General features: G+C 39.4%; 2 long non-coding RNA genes across 11 annotated transcripts; one reads left to right on the plus strand and one right to left on the minus strand.

Moving 5' to 3' along the window:
• The first annotated feature begins 1,528 nt into the window (after positions 1-1,528).
• LOC309716926 lies at positions 1,529-5,671 on the plus strand. Of its 4 annotated transcripts, none has more exons than XR_014279563.1 (7): positions 1,530-1,696; positions 1,928-2,008; positions 3,458-3,639; positions 4,006-4,166; positions 4,707-4,863; positions 5,107-5,442; positions 5,586-5,671. It is a non-coding gene; the product is annotated as an uncharacterized lncRNA (long non-coding RNA). The 4 variants fall into 4 exon arrangements; XR_014279564.1 differs by having other exon boundaries at positions 1,531-2,008; positions 5,107-5,215; positions 5,321-5,442; XR_014279561.1 differs by having other exon boundaries at positions 1,529-2,008; positions 5,107-5,446; positions 5,586-5,641.
• LOC309716925 lies at positions 5,671-13,459 on the minus strand. 7 transcript variants are annotated; one of them, XR_014279554.1, is made up of 6 exons: positions 13,196-13,444; positions 11,971-13,069; positions 11,394-11,729; positions 11,089-11,250; positions 9,433-9,462; positions 5,671-5,753 (listed from the first exon to the last, which is right to left on the minus strand). It is a non-coding gene; the product is annotated as an uncharacterized lncRNA (long non-coding RNA). The 7 variants fall into 7 exon arrangements; XR_014279555.1 differs by lacking the exon at positions 5,671-5,753 and adding an exon at positions 7,587-8,037 and having other exon boundaries at positions 8,467-9,462; positions 13,196-13,459; XR_014279556.1 differs by lacking the exon at positions 5,671-5,753 and adding an exon at positions 7,587-8,624 and having other exon boundaries at positions 8,849-9,462; positions 13,196-13,455.
• Between the last annotated feature and the right edge of the window lie 5,885 nt (positions 13,460-19,344).

The raw sequence follows: 19,344 nt of genomic DNA on the forward strand, positions 1-19,344 counted from the left end.
TACGTATATCTGAGTTTCCTATCAAAAGTTAGAGCTGTCTTCATGAAGTTGTAAACCCTTTATTTCGCCGAGACAGTGCGTTTCTGACTATTACATGCATTTGAATGGAGTTGTTGCACGAAACAAAGTATAGGTATTCATTTTGTGAATAACTTGAAAATCTTAGATCAAACAGCTGCAAAACCTGTTTGCTCAACACGGGGATATCGAACTTTATAAGATAAAGCCATAAATATGTGTATATGCGTCTTCTATCAAAAGTTACAGCTGTCTTGAATGAAAGCATTATAGCAGCTTACCTCGATCATGTGGTAGAACAGACACATGGGCCACCTACGTGTCCTCCTACGGCAGGAGTAGTTGCCACAAACCTGCAAAACAAAAAGAAATGATCAGGTGACATGAACAGATTTATACAGCCATAAGCAAGAGATTCTTCCTGCCTGTGGGCGTCAAACTGGACCCCCCCCCCCCCCCTCCTTACTGTAACTATCAAAACTATCATAGTCTAAAACTATCATCTCATATCAAAACTATTATAATCACATTATTTGACTTTATCAGTTATAACAATGAGAAACGGTAAACAATTTGGCAAATAAATGACTTATAATTGTGCTTACCTTGTCCAGATGATCCACAGTCCCTTTGCATTTGTGCAGGATGATGTGGGGCTTTCTCTTCCCAGAGTCCTGGACTTTTAGCTCACGGTGCCTGGTGCTCAATAAGACAACCTTTTTTCTTTGCTTGGGGATGTAGGAAACCACAGCCTTGCCCCCCCTGTAGCGACCTGGACGGGAGAGACGATCATCGAATCTTACTGCCCGATTAATTTGCTCAAATCTTTTTTTTTGACATGGTAGCAGGAAACAGAAGAGCCCTGTCTCCCCATTTCACAGGCTTGTTGTCGTTTCATGTTGAGACCTGTATAGGCCAGCCAGCATCACAAGCCCCATGTAAGCCTGCAACTCCTCATCTATGTCCTTCCAGTCTTTTACTGACCTGTTGCAGGTTGGTGAAATGCAGGATTAGCTGCATAATGTCCTCGGCAAAAAAAAGATGGAAAGTGCTCACAGGGCTGCTGATCCTGCGAACTGCATAATGGGTTGGTCCTGGGGTTAAAATGGGAGGAGGAAAAAATGGCAGGACCTCTTCGTGTGTGGGTTGCCACATGATTTCTCCATTTTTAGATCTCCACTGGCCATCCTCCAGTCTTGTCTCTTCCTCCTGCTCTTCTTCCTCCTTCTCCTTCTCCTCCTCCTCACATGAGCTGCAAAGCTCCTCGGTGCCTGGCAAAAATTCTTCTTCGCTGTCAGAAGTATCTCCACTGCTTGTGGAGAGTGCAAAACTGCAGCAACAGCCTCCTCTAAACTGAGTGCACGCTTCATTGTGTCTGTGCAGAAATGACCACTCAGACCAGGCTGCAAAGTATTCTCATAGACTTCAAAGGTGCACCTGAATAAACATGCTATACCATACATCCAATAAGAGAGAGGAGGCACATAAACGCACGCCTTTGATCTCTCCCCCACCCCCCTCTCTCTGTCTTTCTCTCTCTCTCACACACACACACACACACACACACACACACACACACACACACGCACACACACACACACACACGCACATGCACATACATACACACACGATACCATTTTATGGTGGTTAGCTGTTTTATTGTCATGCATTTTACAAGGTAAGATAACCATGTCCTGCATTCAAAACCACTGAAAATGTCTATGGTGGTGCTGTGCCTAATATTGTGCTGGTGTATGCTGGGTAATGGCACAGCTAGCGACTGGGTGACTTTATTCACCCGCTTCGGCTGTTATCAGTCCATACAATGGGCGTTATTAGCACAAATCAGTCCCATAGATATGGACTATCTCCTGCTAGATTGTTCAGAAGGTTGTTATCATCCATCCAGATGGAGGATCACTAACAGGAGCGTGGGAAGACTCCAGAATCCACTCTGGCTGCAATCCGGTGGATACAGCAGTGTTTACAGGTAATACCATTTAAACCATTTCAGCGAGTGTCAGTAATGTTAATGTGGTTATGTTAGTAATACACCGAGTGCTAATATAACAGCTTTAAGATGCATTTATAGATGTTATTATGTGTTTTACCGTCTTTATGGTGCTAGCTTAAAGTTACGGTGTAAACGTTAGCTTATATTGGAGTAAAGCTGCTACTGTTTAAACGATGTTAGCACAGAAATATTAGCTTCTGTCATGACTGACGAAGTTGCTAGTTAATAAAGTTTCCAGTAAAGTGTTTAATCGCAGCCACAGACTGACAGCAAATATCTCGATTAGCTTCAGTGCATCTGTAATAAATATGTGCAAGTTTCAGTGCTTCGTTTAAACTGTATGATACTTATACTGACCCAGGGTCAGTGTAAAATACAATCCTAGCTGTGTGAATAAAGCCTGGCTCCTTTAATCCTGCATGAAAAACCTCAGGATGCAGGCTATTATTACTCTTTCCTGCTGGCACACCTGTCACACCTGAGAGTCAGCTAGAAACGTACAGTGACGTGGACATCATGCAAAGACTGCCAGACTCTGTAATACTGCAAATGATCAGTGACTCAAGTTAACACTAAACTTTAAACGGTACCTCTGTGTCTCTGTGTGCTGAACATTTAGGATTGAGTCAGGCTGCATCTGTGTTAGTCCTCTGACAGACTGGTGAGCTGTCCAGGTGTGCTCTACCTAGGCTCTAGCTCCTGTAATAGAAATTTTTTGTTATTCTCATTTAAAGTATTTAAGTGCTTATGCATATGCTTAGTTGTGACACTGTTATAGACTGTTCAGTGAAAGTTTCTAAAACTAGATGAACTTACTTCAGCAGTTTGAGAAAACAACTCCCTTTACAGGTGCTGATAACGCCAAGGGCACAAAACAGCATAACCATTGATCCGTTAGGTTTCATAGCGAGACACGTGAAGTGGCAGAGCTGACATGACTGAACTGTGATGTTTGATGTGTGTTTGCTCTCCTGTGCGCAGTAATAAATAGCTTGATCACAGCTCTTTCTGTGTTGCAGACTTTATTTAATAAATTCCATGACCCCCCCCCCCCCCCCCCCCCTCCCACTGTGAACCTGAATTGAATATTCAGAAGACATTTGTTTAAATAGTTCTAGAAATCTGAGCTGTTGGTGTGTCCTTGGATTGTGTGGTAATAATATTAGAGCTAGCAATATTTCTTACTGAATCTCTACTATGAGTCATGTTACCTGAGATTAATTCTATGTTTACCTGTCAGCCTGGATGAATGTGCTGTGTGAAGGAAATTAAATGAAATCAGATCTGAACTGCGTACATTTAAGGAACGTGTTCATATTTAATTGAAATATGAACCAGTGATTTTTTGATTGCTGATTCCAAGAGAGTCTTTGTGGAAATCCACTTTGGCTTTTTGTTATTTTAATTCTCTTTTCTGTTTTCCAGAACAGTTCTCCACAGTCACTGTCCATATGGGTCAGTGGGACCAAGAAGCACTCTGCTAATGTGTGGACTCTGACCAGCAACATCCAGCAGGACCCAGACAGCGTTTTCTATCTCCCAGCTGGAGGTTTTTGTTTGTCTGTGACTGGAGAGTCAGATTTTTGTTGAGCTTCACACTTGCAGAGGTAAGTCAGTTTGCAGAGATCCCTCCCACCCTGGCTTTTATGTGCTAGATTTCTTATCTGAAACAGTAATATTTCAGTGACTGCTGCTTATACCACAGGTTAATACACGCTACTGATCCGTGATAGGAGAATCATCAATTTTGCCAGCAAAGAAGCCTGGTGGATGTTTGTTTACAGTCTGATGATGGGACATCATACTCTGCATCTTTAAAGTTTGTCTCTTGATTATTATTCATACCCAGTAATGTGAAGTATGCTCATATCTACTATAACTGAACCAACCTGGTGCTCTTCATTTATGGAGGCTGTTGAGTCTGAATGTTGGATGTTGTGTATCTCGTGTTCTCTGGGCTTTGTTGTCCTCAGTCTTTTTGCAGGATCAGAAAACAAAACCAGGAGGCGCGTAAATGTTTCTTCTCCATGATGTTTCTTCAAATGTTTCTTCTGGATGATGATAAGACTGTGACACGGGATGCCACCTTTGGTCTTGTGATGAAGCAAAGCTCAGGAAGAAGTGGGATTAAATGGTACCAATATGTTGAGAAGGATGTACAGGGGCACCTGCAGCCAAATCCAAGCTTCAGCTTAGTTGTAGTTGCAGAACGCTATAGGACTGAGACATCTAAGGCATCAAATGTTTGATTAAACGGATGAAAAAGAGAAGTTTTTTCCCTATAATTATCACTTCTTAAAATCTGTAGCAACTTCAAGTCTGTCAGCGTGCTGAGCATGCTCAGAATGTGACAATATATTTTTGTTCAATATTTAATTTCTTTCAGTTGCAATTGTTAAATGAAAAAAAAAAATTCTTATAATTTAGCAAACGAATTTATCAAAAAAATATATATACATATATCTGTATTAGTTTTAATGAATTAATTTGACACCTGTATTGAAAATACCATATTGTATTCATACAGAATCAGTATGGTATCATTGTTTGTCTGTTCACTGATTGTTGAAGCTAAGAGCTAGTTTGATCTGTTTAGATCTAAAGTATCCAAAGTTGAGCTCTAATGTTTCTTCACCCCTGTGTGTGTGATATGTGATTTCCTACATGCTGGCAGAGCGGCTGTTTGTGCTCACAGATGGTGACGGTGTGGAGAGACAGCGGTGTTTCCTCAGAAGAACCAGCAGAGTCACAAAGGACACCAGTCCATCTCACCACCTTGACTTGCTGACTGATGTTCGTCTGCACTGCACAGAGGAAATCAACTGACCGAGGTTTGTCCAGTGACGTGTTATGAAATGTATATTTGTTTTATGCTTACAGATATGTTTTTCTTGACAGAGGCTCTGCAGAGGTTAGACAAAGCAGAGAAAATATGTGCTTTACATTTTGCTGTGATTTATTGAGATATTTGTTGCCTGATGTTCAGCAGGAATGGAGAAATAGAATCAAAGGGAGATGTTTTTGTAATGATGTAAGTAAATCTTCAATATTATTTATTTGCTTGGTTATATTAGGAGTGTTTCTGAGTGAGGGGGAGAGGAGTCATCATCCAGGTAAAGTGACGTGGATCAGTGGATACACTTGTCTCCCCTTTAAAGGAGACGATCCAAGTCATCCTTAAATGTTAGTGCTTTCAAATACACAAACATTTTTAAAGGACAAAAATGAACATCCAACTTTGACTGTAACACAAAATAAATCTTTGCATGTGTGTTTTCAAACTCTCAGATGAGCAGTATATCAGTCTTGGACTGTCTAACCTGCCGGAGCAGCACTGAATGACCACCACACATGAGCATGTTCCTGCAACATTCAGCATCTGATCTGTCATCTGTGTGCTTCTGCTTTTGGTAAGTAGAGTTACCCAACTCCAGTAACTCTAAACACATGCCATCCATTTCTAACGGCCTGGTTACTTCCTGTCAGATACTTTAGAAACCATGTGGTCACCTGACCTAACATTGTTTCTTCTTCTTCCCCCTTAATGTTGAAGTGTCAAATGTCAAACAGCTGGAGAGGAAACTACACCAGTGTACTGGGATGTTTCAGCAACACGTGCCAGATGCTGTTCCTTCATGGTGACATCACCAGAGACAGTCCCGCCCACCTCAGGACCCATTGATTATGATGATCTGATCCATCAAACCCCCAGCAGGTGAACCTTATTCATGACATAACACCGCAACAATGTAAAAAATTAAACAGCAACAGTCTAAATGTAAAGTGCATTCTAAAGTCCTCTTCAATAAATTGTATGCAAAGAGTCATTCAGGTCACTACAGAACCCAGAGTCTTCATCATTAAATCTCTGGTTGCTTCATTTTTCTATCCTATACCAGATATTTTAAAGGTTAGCTTAGGTAAAGTTCCATTCTCATGGTGAGGCAAAGTGCTTTATGTGTGTGTCATGAACGGCTATAAAAGGCCTATAATCAAAGAACAAAGCGGGGTTTGAGTTCGAGTTGCGGCAGAATGTCACTACTTGTAAATGGAACGCAGCCTTCCTACGGCAGACAGCTAATAACAGGAATCGGACGCGGTCCAGCCAAGTCCACAGCAACCACCATAGCAACCTTCTAGCATGACCTTAAAAACATATTCTGTCTTCATAACTATCAAAAACGTGAAATGATTTGCAAAGTGTGAAAGTGTTACAGCTGCAGAGAGCTATGGCGGTATCTTTGGAAGCTGTTTACACAGCTAATAATATACGATGTAACCATGGAGACAGTCAGTCACGTGAGCTAGCGGTGCATGTTTACTACAGTAAATAAGGTGATTGTGTGCACAGCATCCACACTCTGCAGGGGGTAAAGACATTACTTCAATATTGTTTTATATTGATATATATTTGCCTTCTGTTGACCATCACCTCAGGTTCACCATTACAGTTTCAGCATACAGATGCACACTGTCTAAACACATTCAAAAACTCATGTCTCAGAAATAAGCACAGCTGTTCATGTTTGTCATTAGAGTTTTATTTGTAAGAAAATTATGAACTTCATATTGTGCACTAAATAAAAGAACATTTCACAACTCTGAGTCAACAGAAACAGGTAACAGAAATGTCTCTAATGTGTACAGTGTAGTGTAAGCATTAAAAGATCATAAAGGAAACACTAACATTTATGTGAAACTAATTGTAATAAAAAATGAGCGGGTGCTTTATAGCTTTAAAAGAAAGAGTCTGAAAACAACACTTTTTTGGTCTAAGTGATCAAAGTAGAAAACAGAACTGATGTTCAAGAACAAACCGTAGCTGCACTAATATTACACGTCTCCATTGTTGTGGTGAACAGACATGTTGCTTTTAAAACCACATGCAGTGTGTGACCATGACTGTTCACTGAGACCATGAACGCCACTTCGCTGAAGCATTCTTCTTCTTCTTCTTCTTGCTATTAAATTGGAAGCAGAAGGAGCACGAGCTGATTTGATCTACTGAAAGGAAAAAGCAGAACATCTGAGTTGAAACCAGTCAGCTGAAATCATTAAGACAGGAACAAATTCAATGCAGTGTCTCAAGTGGCTTAGCCTGTTACAACTGTTGATACAAGCTAAATACGGTTAACACACAGTGTCAGGGAGCTCCAGTGTGGGAACTAGTCGCTTTAGGTTTGTAGTCATTTAACTTTCATCCATTCATTCATTTAATTCAGGAGGAAGAAATGCCAGGTTGGTGCAGGCTGGTTACATGCATTTGGTCCCATGCTGTCTTGAATTAAATGACTTGGTTCATTTTATGGCTGGGCTGTATGTGGGGTTATATCATGTTATTTGGGCAGGAGTACCTGTCCCCTGTTAGACGTAGAAAGTTTCTCCATAAGTAGAGTTTCTAACTCTTATAGCACATCTGTGGCTGACAGCTTTTTGGTGGCTCTTTTTACCCCACACTGGTTGTGAGTGTGTAAATAGCCCCACTAGTTCTTTTGGGTTGCAGTTAACTAGGGAGGAAGGGGTGGGTATGCCATGATTAGGTGAATAGCAATTATATGGGATACATAAATTTCACAATGCATGCATATATCTCTATCAATTAAACCTGGCCTGAGGGCTGCCATTTTTTACATTCAGTTATTTCTCTTAGAAATGTTGGATCTAAATAATGAATGTGTTACAGTTAAAGTGAAACACTGGTCAGTGTAAATGGGAACACAGAAACCTTTAAATTAAACCTGATATCTAGTGTCAAACAATATCAAAGCTGTAAAAGATGTTTACAGTCAGAATTTATAAAACTATGATTGTAAATAAATTCAAACAAGTGAGCTTTTCTCTTTGTGCTGAATTTCAACACTGTGATTTCTTAGACTGTAAGCTTTACTTTAGCACAACCAGTTGTAGAAGCTGCCACTCCAAACGTCTTTTGATAACAAGAAAAAAATACCTTTTCAGTACACGGCCTGAAGTTCTTCTCCGACATCTTCTGCAATCGGCTTTGTCTGCTGGTTTGAAGACAATAAACCACAAAAAGATGATTTAGTCACTTTGTCTGCGTCATGCAGCTCGAATGTGTCGTGTAACGATGTTGAATAGCCGTTGTTATCCCTCTGCTGCGTCAGTAGGATTGTACTGTACAGCATCTCATTGATATGTGAGGAATGCTAATGTAACACGATAACAGACTTACATCATTAAAATATAAAGGGCAGGAGATATTTAGATATTTTTTATATTTATATTACATTTTATAGCTGACGGATATTACTAAATAGATAGAATTTACTAAATAGCTGGATGAACATGAAAAATATGTCTATAATAACAAATGACCATGAGAGCCAGTAGAATTAATTCAGCTGGACACTCAAAAGACGTCCTTAAATGCTCTTTAAGTGGCAGAACAGATGAACAAACAGTTAATCGCTTACTTGAGATGAAATCTGCTCAGCTACTTTGAAAACAGCTTCTAACTGGTTCCTCCTTTAACAGGAAGACTGCTCAGGGGTAAGGCCATCATGCAATCCAGCAACCTTTATGGTTCTGCTTTGATTCACCAGGAACTATTAGGGAAACCTTCCAGCGCCTCCTGTGAAAGACACAGGCATAAACACACAAACATTTATTAACATGATCCACAGTCTTCCAGTTTGATTTTCTCATCCTGTGGACAACAACATACAGGGATGCAGGTTTATTGTTAACTTTTGTAAGGTTTATTTAATGAACATATCCAGCTGCAGCTCCACTGTGATCCTGAACTGGATAAGCACTTAAGAAAATGTGTCAATAAATGGACATACATCAACTTACTATATTTATCCAAACAGACGGGACCAATAATGCTTCACTGAGTCAGAGACTTTAATGTCTCTTCTATGTAAGAATGTCTCGTGCTGATATACCTGCAAACTTGACAACAAAGGTTTTTCAGACTGCATGTAGCTGTCCTCTATGTCAGCTAACACATTTACATTTATGTCACACTTATTTCTGCTTTCCCATTTTATAATTATTACTTACATTTTGATTAGATACCTTGAGTTTGTAAATGATCAGATTACATAATTGGAATACAATATATCCAATTCAGGATTGCGGGAGGATGAAGCCTATCCCAGCTGATACAGGACAAAGACAGGCTGCCAGTTTATCGCAGGGCTAACACGATATGTGTAACAGAAAATCCACTTAAATGTTTGATATTTCTTATAATAATCATAATTATGACTATTATTTAAAGGTTTCTTCATAAATACATTTTGATTTTTTATAACCCCTAAAATATAAACCTGAGCTGTTTCAGATTCTGACCTCTGACTCAGTGACCTGGCTGTGTCCTCACTGCAGCTCCCTCTTGGAAGTACGTCTGCTTCTTGTCTTCCCCCAGTGTTGACCGCCTGATATCAAGATATCACGTACTGTACCTGAGGAACAAAAAAGGACAAACACTTGCCTTCATTTAAGAAGTACATTCATACAGAGGTAATCTATGGAAACACACTAGTTCAACCTTTGGCAGAAATCAGTTCCTGTGAAACATTTCTGTAAATGAACATCATGTGGAGAATGAATGAAATGAGTTCTTCAGGTGACTCAGCAGTCCCACACTGACAAATGAAATCTAGTTAAACTATTAAGCATATTTGCTCTTCTGAAATCTGTGTTAAACAACAACAAACATAAATTAGTAACAAAAACTACAGCTGAGTATAGGCTTTACAAACCACCAGCAGCCATAATGCTAAATTTTAATCTTCAAATGTTTCTGAGCTGTCTTCAACCTGCTTTTAACACATTAAAGTCCCACAGTCAACGCAGCCTGACTCAATCCTAGATGTTCAGCACACAGAGGTGCTGTTTAAAGTTTAGTGATAACCTGAGTCACTGATCATTTGCAGTATTACAGAGTCTGGCAGTCTTTGCATGATGTCCACGTCACTGTAAGTTTCTAGCTGACTCTCAGGTGTGACAGGTGTGCCAGCAGGAAAGAGTAATAATAACCTGCATCCTGAGGTTTGTCATGCAGGATTAAAGGAGCCAGGCTTTGTTCACACAGCTAGGATTGTATTTTACACTGACCCTGGGTCAGTATCAACTTCAAGAAGACAGCTGTAACTGTTGATAGAAGAATCACACACACATATTTATGGCTTTGCCTTCTAGAATTCAGCATCTCAGTGCTGAGGAAATAGGTTTTGCAGCTGTTTGAGCTAAGATTTTCAAGTTTGAAGTTTGAATTTAAAAATTTAAAAATTTAAAAATCAAGATTTTCAAGTTTGAATGTGTTTAGACAGTGTGCATCTGTATGCTGAAACTGTAATGGTGAACCTGAGGTGATGGTCAACAGAAGGCAAATATATATCAATATAAAACAATATTGAAGTAATGTCTTTACCCCCTGCAGAGTGTGGATGCTGTGCACACAATCACCTTATTTACTGTAGTAAACATGCACCGCTAGCTCACGTGACTGACTGTCTCCATGGTTACATCGTATATTATTAGCTGTGTAAACAGCTTCCAAAGATACCGCCATAGCTCTCTGCAGCTGTAACACTTTCACACTTTGCAAATCATTTCACGTTTTTGATAGTTATGAAGACAGAATATGTTTTTAAGGTCATGCTAGAAGGTTGCTATGGTGGTTGCTGTGGACTTGGCTGGACCGCGTCCGATTCCTGTTATTAGCTGTCTGCCGTAGGAAGGCTGCGTTCCATTTACAAGTAGTGACATTCTGCCGCAACTCGAACTCAAACCCCGCTTTGTTCTTTGATTATAGGCCTTTTATAGCCGTTCATGACACACACATAAAGCACTTTGCCTCACCATGAGAATGGAACTTTACCTAAGCTAACCTTTAAAATATCTGGTATAGGATAGAAAAATGAAGCAACCAGAGATTTAATGATGAAGACTCTGGGTTCTGTAGTGACCTGAATGACTCTTTGCATACAATTTATTGAAGAGGACTTTAGAATGCACTTTACATTTAGACTGTTGCTGTTTAATTTTTTACATTGTTGCGGTGTTATGTCATGAATAAGGTTCACCTGCTGGGGGTTTGATGGATCAGATCATCATAATCAATGGGTCCTGAGGTGGGCGGGACTGTCTCTGGTGATGTCACCATGAAGGAACAGCATCTGGCACGTGTTGCTGAAACATCCCAGTACACTGGTGTAGTTTCCTCTCCAGCTGTTTGACATTTGACACTTCAACATTAAGGGGGAAGAAGAAGAAACAGTGTTAGGTCAGGTGACCACATGGTTTCTAAAGTAACTGACAGGAAGTAACCAGGCCGTTAGAAATGGATGGCATGTGTTTAGAGTTACTGGAGTTGGGTAACTCTACTTACCAAAAGCAGAAGCACACAGATGACAGATCAGATGCTGAATGTTGCAGGAACATGCTCATGTGTGGTGGTCATTCAGTGCTGCTCCGGCAGGTTAGACAGTCCAAGACTGATATACTGCTCATCTGAGAGTTTGAAAACACACATGCAAAGATTTATTTTGTGTTACAGTCAAAGTTGGATGTTCATTTTTGTCCTTTAAAAATGTTTGTGTATTTGAAAGCACTAACATTTAAGGATGACTTGGATCGTCTCCTTTAAAGGGGAGACAAGTGTATCCACTGATCCACGTCACTTTACCTGGATGATGACTCCTCTCCCCCTCACTCAGAAACACTCCTAATATAACCAAGAATAAATAATAATGAAGATTTACTTACATCATTACAAAAACATCTCCCTTTGATTCTATTTCTCCATTCCTGCTGAACATCAGGCAACAAATATCTCAATAAATCACAGCAAAATGTAAAGCACATATTTTCTTTGCTTTGTCTAACCTCTGCAGAGCCTCTGTCAAGAAAAACATATCTGTAAGCATAAAACAAATATACATTTCATAACACGTCACTGGACAAACCTCGGTCAGTTGATTTCCTCTGTGCAGTGCAGACGAACATCAGTCAGCAAGTCAAGGTGGTGAGATGGACTGGTGTCCTTTGTGACTCTGCTGGTTCTTCTGAGGAAACACCGCCGTCTCTCCACACTGTCACCATCTGTGAGCACAAACAGCCGCTCTGCCAGCATGTAGGAAATCACATATCACACACACAGGGGTGAAGAAACATTAGAGCTCAACTTTGGATACTTTAGATCTAAACAGATCAAACTAGCTCTTAGCTTCAACAATCAGTGAACAGACAAACAATGATACCATACTGATTCTGTATGAATACAATATGGTATTTTCAATACAGGTGTCAAATTAATTCATTAAAACTAATACAGATATATGTATATATATTTTTTTGATAAATTCGTTTGCTAAATTATAAGAATTTTTTTTTTTTCATTTAACAATTGCAACTGAAAGAAATTAAATATTGAACAAAAATATATTGTCACATTCTGAGCATGCTCAGCACGCTGACAGACTTGAAGTTGCTACAGATTTTAAGAAGTGATAATTATAGGGAAAAAACTTCTCTTTTTCATCCGTTTAATCAAACATTTGATGCCTTAGATGTCTCAGTCCTATAGCGTTCTGCAACTACAACTAAGCTGAAGCTTGGATTTGGCTGCAGGTGCCCCTGTACATCCTTCTCAACATATTGGTACCATTTAATCCCACTTCTTCCTGAGCTTTGCTTCATCACAAGACCAAAGGTGGCATCCCGTGTCACAGTCTTATCATCATCCAGAAGAAACATTTGAAGAAACATCATGGAGAAGAAACATTTACGCGCCTCCTGGTTTTGTTTTCTGATCCTGCAAAAAGACTGAGGACAACAAAGCCCAGAGAACACGAGATACACAACATCCAACATTCAGACTCAACAGCCTCCATAAATGAAGAGCACCAGGTTGGTTCAGTTATAGTAGATATGAGCATACTTCACATTACTGGGTATGAATAATAATCAAGAGACAAACTTTAAAGATGCAGAGCATGATGTCCCATCATCAGACTGTAAACAAACATCCACCAGGCTTCTTTGCTGGCAAAATTGATGATTCTCCTATCACGGATCAGTAGCGTGTATTAACCTGTGGTATAAGCAGCAGTCACTGAAATATTACTGTTTCAGATAAGAAATCTAGCACATAAAAGCCAGGGTGGGAGGGATCTCTGCAAACTGACTTACCTCTGCAAGTGTGAAGCTCAACAAAAATCTGACTCTCCAGTCACAGACAAACAAAAACCTCCAGCTGGGAGATAGAAAACGCTGTCTGGGTCTTGCTGGATGTTGCTGGTCAGAGTCCAAATGCATGTAATAGCGAGAAACGCACTAACGTGGTGAAATAAAGCGTTTTTCATGGTCTTTATAAAGACAGCTGTAACTTTTGATAGAAGACTCAGAAATACATATTTATGGCTTTATCTTATAGAATTCAATATCCCCGTGCTGGGCAAACAGGTTTTGCAGCTGTTTGAGCTAAGATGTTAAAGTTATTCACATAATGAAAACCTATACTTTGTGTCGGGCGAGAACTCCATTCAAATGCATGTAATAGCGAGAAAGGCACTAACGTGGTGAAATAAAGCGTTTTTCATGGTCTTCATAAAGACAGCTGTAACTTTTGATAGAAGACTCAGACACACATGTTTATCAGAGGGCCCGGTGGCGCCTTTGTCCGGCAGCCTCGCCTCTGTCAGTGCGCCCCAGGGCAGCTGTGGCTACAATGTAGCTTGCCATCGCCAGTGTGTGAATGTGTGTGTGAATGGGTGAATGACTGAATGTAGTGTAAAGCGCTTTGGGGTCCTATGGACTAGAAAAGCGCTATAAAAATGCAGGCCATTTACCATTTACCATGTTTATGGCTTCATCTTATAGAATTCAATATCCCCGTGCTGGGCAAACAGGTTTTGCAGCTGTTTGAGCTAAGATGTTAAAGTTAGTCACGTAATGAAAACCTATACTTTGTGTCGGGCGAGAACTCCATTCAAATGCATGTAATAGCGAGAAACGCACTAACGTGGTGAAATAAAGCGTTTTTCATGGTCTTCATAAGGACAGCTGTAACTTTTGATAGAAGACTCAGAAATACATATTTATGGGCTGGGCAAACAGGTTTTGCAGCTGTTTGAGCTAAGATTTTAAAGTTATTCACATAATGAAAACCTATACTTTGTGTCGGGCGAGAACTCCATTCAAATGCATGTAATAGCGAGAAACGCACCAACGTGGTGAAATAAAGCGTTTTTCATGGTCTTCATAAAGACAGCTGTAACTTTTGATAGAAGACTCAGAAATACATATTTATGGCTTTATCTTATAGAATTCAGTATCCCCGTGCTGGGCAAAAAGGTTTTGCAGCTGTGTGAGCTAAGATTTTCAAGTTATTCACATAATGAAAACCTATACTTTGTTTCGTGCGAGTTCCCCATTCAAATGCATGTAATAGCGAGAAACGCACCAACGTGGTGAAATAAAGCGTTTTTCATGGTCTTCATAAAGACAGCTGTAACTTTTGATAGACGACTCAGACACACATGTTTATGGCTTCATCTTATAGAATTCAATTTCCCCGTGCTGGGCAAACAGGTTTTGCAGCTGTTTGAGCTAAGATTTTCAAGTTATTCACAAAATGAAAACTACTTTGTGTCGGGCTAGAACTCCATTCAAATGCATGTAATAGCGAGAAACGCAATAACGTCGTGAAATAAAGCGTTTTTCATGGTCTTCATAAAGACAGCTGTAACTTTTGATAGACGACTCAGACACACATGTTTATGGCTTCATCTTATAGAACTCAATATCCCCGTGCTGGTCAAACAGGTTTTGCAGCTGTTTAAGCTGAGATGTTAAAGTTATTCACATAATGAAAACCTATACTTTGTTTCGTGCGAGTTCCCCATTCAAATGCATGTAATCGTCAGAAACGCACTGTCTTGGCGATATAAAGCGTTTTTGCACAACGTCATATAAATCGGTGTAACTTTTGATAGAAGACTCAGAAATACATATTTATGGCTTTATCTTATAGAATTCAATATCCCCGTGCTGGGCAAACAGGTTTGCAGCTGTTTGAGCTAAGATGTTAAAGTTATTCACATAATGAAAACCTATACTTTGTGTCGGGCGAGAACTCCATTCAAATGGATGTAATAGCGAGAAACGCACCAACGTGGTGAAATAAAGCGTTTTTCATGGTCTTTGTAAATACAGCTGTAACTTTTGATAGAAGACTCAGACACACATATTTATGGGCTGGACAAACAGGTTTTGCAGCTGTTTGAGCTAAGATGTTAAAGTTATTCACATAATGAAAACCTATGCTTTGTTTCGTGCGAGTTCCCCATTCAAATGCATGTAATAGCGAGAAACGCACCAACGTGGTGAAATAAAGCGTTTTTCATGGTCTTCATAAAGACAGCTGTAACTTTTGATAGAAGACTCAGAAATACGTATTCATGGCTTTATCTAATAGAATTCAATATCCCCGTGCTGGGCAAAAAGGTTTTGCAGATGTGTGAGCTAAGATTTTCAAGTTATTCACATAATGAAAACCTATACTTTGTTTCGTTCGAGTTCCCCATTCAAATGCATGTAATAGCGAGAAACGCACCAACGTGGTGAAATAAAGCGTTTTTCATGGTCTTCATAAAGACAGCTGTAACTTTTGATAGACGACTCAGACACACATGTTTATGGCTTCATCTTATAGAATTCAATTTCCCCGTGCTGGGCAAACAGGTTTTGCAGCTGTTCGAGCTAAGATGTTAAAGTTATTCACATAATGAAAACCTATGCTTTGTTTCGTGCGAGTTCCCCATTCAAATGCATGTAATAGCGAGAAACGCACCAACGTGGTGAATTAAAGCGTTTTTCATGGTCTTCATAAAGACAGCTGTAACTTTTGATAGACGACTTAGACACACATGTTTATGGCTTCGTCTTATAGAATTCAATTTCCCCGTGCTGGGCAAACAGGTTTTGCAGCTGTTTGAGCTAAGATTTTCAAGTTATTCACAAAATGAAAAGTACTTTGTGTCGGGCGAGAACTCCATTCAAATGCATGTAATAGCGAGAAAGGCACTAACGTGGTGAAATAAAGCGTCTTTCATAGTCTTCATGAAGACAGCTGTAACTTTTGATAGACGACTCAGACACACAGGTTTATGGCTTCATCTTATAGAATTCAATTTCCCCGTGCTGGGCAAACAGGTTTTGCAGCTGTTTGAGCTAAGATTTTCAAGTTATTCACAAAATGAAAAGTACTTTGTGTCGGGCGAGAACTCCATTCAAATGCATGTAATAGCGAGAAACGCAATAACGTGGTGAAATAAAGCGTTTTTCATGGTCTTCATAAAGACAGCTGTAACTTTTAATATACGACTCAGAAATACATATTTATGGGCTGGGCAAACAGGTTTTGCAGATGTGTGAGCTAAGATTTTCAAGTTATTCACATAATGAAAACCTATACTTTGTTTCGTTCGAGTTCTCCATTCAAATGCATTTAATCGTCAGAAACGCACCAACGTGGTGAAATAAAGCGTTTTTCATGGTCTTCATAAAGACAGCTGTAACTTTTGATAGAAGAGTCAGACACGCATGTTTATGGCTTCATCTTATAGAATTCAATTTCCCCGTGCTGGGCAAACAGGTTTTGCAGCTGTTTGAGCTAAGATTTTCAAGTTATTCACAAAATGAAAAGTACTTTGTGTCGGGCGAGAACTCCATTCAAATGCATGTAATAGCGAGAAACGCAATAACGTGGTGAAATAAAGCGTTTTTCATGGTCTTCATAAAGACAGCTGTAACTTTTGATATACGACTCAGAAATACATATTTATGGGCTGGGCAAACAGGTTTTGCAGATGTGTGAGCTAAGATTTTCAAGTTATTCACATAATGAAAACCTATACTTTGTTTCGTTCGAGTTCCCCATTCAAATGCATGTAATCGTCAGAAACGCACCAACGTGGTGAAATAAAGCGTTTTTCATGATCTTCATAAAGACAGCTGTAACTTTTGATAGAAGACTCAGACACACATGTTTATGGCTTCATCTTATAGAATTCAATTTCCCCGTGCTGGGCAAACAGGTTTTGCAGCTGTTCGAGCTAAGATGTTAAAGTTATTCACATAATGAAAACCTATGCTTTGTTTCGTGCGAGTTCCCCATTCAAATGCATGTAATAGCGAGAAACGCACCAACGTGGTGAATTAAAGCGTTTTTCATGGTCTTCATAAAGACAGCTGTAACTTTTGATAGACGACTTAGACACACATGTTTATGGCTTCGTCTTATAGAATTCAATTTCCCCGTGCTGGGCAAACAGGTTTTGCAGCTGTTTGAGCTAAGATGTTAAAGTTATTCACATAATGAAAACCTATACTTTGTGTCGGGCGAGAACTCCATTCAAATGCATGTAATAGCGAGAAACGCACTAACGTGGTGAAATAAAGCGTCTTTCATGGTCTTCATGAAGACAGCTGTAACTTTTGATAGACGACTCAGACACACAGGTTTATGGCTTCATCTTATAGAATTCAATTTCCCCGTGCTGGGCAAACAGGTTTTGCAGCTGTTTGAGCTAAGATTTTCAAGTTATTCACAAAATGAAAACTACTTTGTGTCGGGCGAGAACTCCATTCAAATGCATGTAATAGCGAGAAACGCAATAACGTGGTGAAATAAAGCGTTTTTCATGGTCTTCATAAAGACAGCTGTAACTTTTAATATACGACTCAGAAATACATATTTATGGGCTGGGCAAACAGGTTTTGCAGATGTGTGAGCTAAGATTTTCAAGTTATTCACATAATGAAAACCTATACTTTGTTTCGTTCGAGTTCTCCATTCAAATGCATTTAATCGTCAGAAACGCACCAACGTGGTGAAATAAAGCGTTTTTCATGGTCTTCATAAAGACAGCTGTAACTTTTGATAGAAGAGTCAGACACGCATGTTTATGGCTTCATCTTATAGAATTCAATTTCCCCGTGCTGGGCAAACAGGTTTTGCAGCTGTTTGAGCTAAGATTTTCAAGTTATTCACAAAATGAAAAGTACTTTGTGTCGGGCGAGAACTCCATTCAAATGCATGTAATAGCGAGAAACGCAATAACGTGGTGAAATAAAGCGTTTTTCATGGTCTTCATAAAGACAGCTGTAACTTTTGATATACGACTCAGAAATACATATTTATGGGCTGGGCAAACAGGTTTTGCAGATGTGTGAGCTAAGATTTTCAAGTTATTCACATAATGAAAACCTATACTTTGTTTCGTTCGAGTTCCCCATTCAAATGCATGTAATCGTCAGAAACGCACCAACGTGGTGAAATAAAGCGTTTTTCATGATCTTCATAAAGACAGCTGTAACTTTTGATAGAAGACTCAGACACACATGTTTATGGATTCATCTTATAGAATTCAATTTCCCCGTGCTGGGCAAACAGGTTTTGCAGCTGTTCGAGCTAAGATGTTAAAGTTATTCACATAATGAAAACCTATACTTTGTGTCGGGCGAGAACTCCATTCAAATGCATGTAATAGCGAGAAACGCAATAACGTGGTGAAATAAAGCGTTTTTCATGGTCTTCATAAAGACAGCTGTAACTTTTGATAGAAGACTCAGAAATACATATTTATGGCTTTATCTTATAGAATTCAATATCCCCGTGCTGGGCAAACAGGTTTTGCAGCTGTTTGAGCTAAGATGTTAAAGTTATTCACATAATGAAAACCTATACTTTGTTTCAGGCGAGTTTCCCCATTCAAATGCATGTAACAGTGAGAAACGCATTGTCTTGGCGAAATAAAGCGCTTTTGAACAACTTCATATAAATCGCTGTAACTTTTGATAGAAGACTCAGACAAACATGTTTATGGCTTTATCTTATAGAACTCAATATCCCCGTGCTGGGCAAACAGGTTTTGCAGCCGTTTGAGCTAAGATTTTAAAATTATTCACATAATGAAAACCTATACTTTGTCTCGGGCGAGTTTCCCATTCAAATGCATGTAACAGTGAGAAACGCATTGTCTTGGCGAAATAAAGCATTTTTGTACAACTTCATATAAATCGCTGTAACTTTTGATAGAAGACTCAGAAACACATGTTTATGGCTTTATCTTATAGAACTCAATATCCCCGTGCTGGGCAAACAGGTTTTGCAGCCGTTTGAGCTAAGATTTTAAAATTATTCACATAATGAAAACCTATACTTTGTTTCAGGCGAGTTTCCCATTCAAATGCATGTAACAGTGAGAAACGCATTGTCTTGGCGAAATAAAGCGTTTTTGAACAACTTCATATAAATCGCTGTAACTTTTGATAGA

This window comes from Aulonocara stuartgranti, assembly GCF_965226115.1.
Source record: "Aulonocara stuartgranti genome assembly, chromosome: 11".
NCBI lineage: Eukaryota > Metazoa > Chordata > Actinopteri > Cichliformes > Cichlidae > Aulonocara > Aulonocara stuartgranti.